At 51.1% G+C, this 689-nt stretch overlaps 2 non-coding genes across 2 annotated transcripts, besides 1 other annotated feature; both read right to left on the minus strand.

The window, feature by feature from the left end:
• Position 1: 1 nt before the first annotated feature.
• Tc00.1047053431959.10 lies at positions 2-92 on the minus strand. The gene has a single exon (XR_008254342.1). It is a non-coding gene; the product is annotated as a spliced leader RNA, 3' partial (transcript).
• A 476-nt stretch (positions 93-568) lies between these two features.
• Positions 569-592: a microsatellite.
• On the minus strand, positions 593-689 carry Tc00.1047053431959.20. The gene has a single exon (XR_008254343.1). It is a non-coding gene; the product is annotated as a spliced leader RNA, 5' partial (transcript).

Consider the following 689-nt stretch of genomic DNA (forward strand, 5'->3'; position numbering starts at 1 on the left):
CAAAGAAATTGACCAAACATAACCGCCAGAGGCGGGTTGGAAGCTTCTCGTACCAATATAGTACAGAAACTGTATCAATAATAGCGTTAGTTGAAAGGAGTTGTGTTCCACAACGGTTTTCAATTTTGATGAGGGGTCCTTCGCGGCACTTGGGACCGTGTACAAAAAACCCCCCCCCCCCTCCCAGGCCACACTGGGGAGGGGTCAGGGTCCGGGACGTCGGCCCCGGGATAGCGCCGTGGACGGCGTCAGGGGGCGGAAAAGACGCACATGGCGAGTGTGGAACAGCAAATGCAGCCGAGTGTGCGAGCAAGGCAAAAACACCGGAAAACACAGGAAGAAGCGCGGCATACGCGGAAAAAAGGCGAATAAACGGAACGAGACGGAGAAAACACAAAACAAAACAAAGATGCAGGCAATAGCAGCCATGAAGCGAAAATGAGGGGGCCCGAAGGAGGTGGCGGACACGCAACGTGGGGGGGGGGGGGCAGCCGCACAAGGGGGTACGGGGCTATATATATATGGGTATATATATATAGGGGTATATGGATATGGCGGACAGACCCCCAAAAAAAAAAAAAAAAAAAAAAAAGGGGTCCGTAAACCCCGGTCAAAAAAAATTGACCAAACATAACCCCCAAAGGCGGGTTGGAAGCTTCCCGTACCAATATATTACAAAAACTGTATCA

Source organism: Trypanosoma cruzi, assembly GCF_000209065.1.
Source record: "Trypanosoma cruzi strain CL Brener chromosome Unknown tcruzi_1047053431959, whole genome shotgun sequence".
Classification (NCBI taxonomy): Eukaryota; Euglenozoa; class Kinetoplastea; order Trypanosomatida; family Trypanosomatidae; genus Trypanosoma; species Trypanosoma cruzi.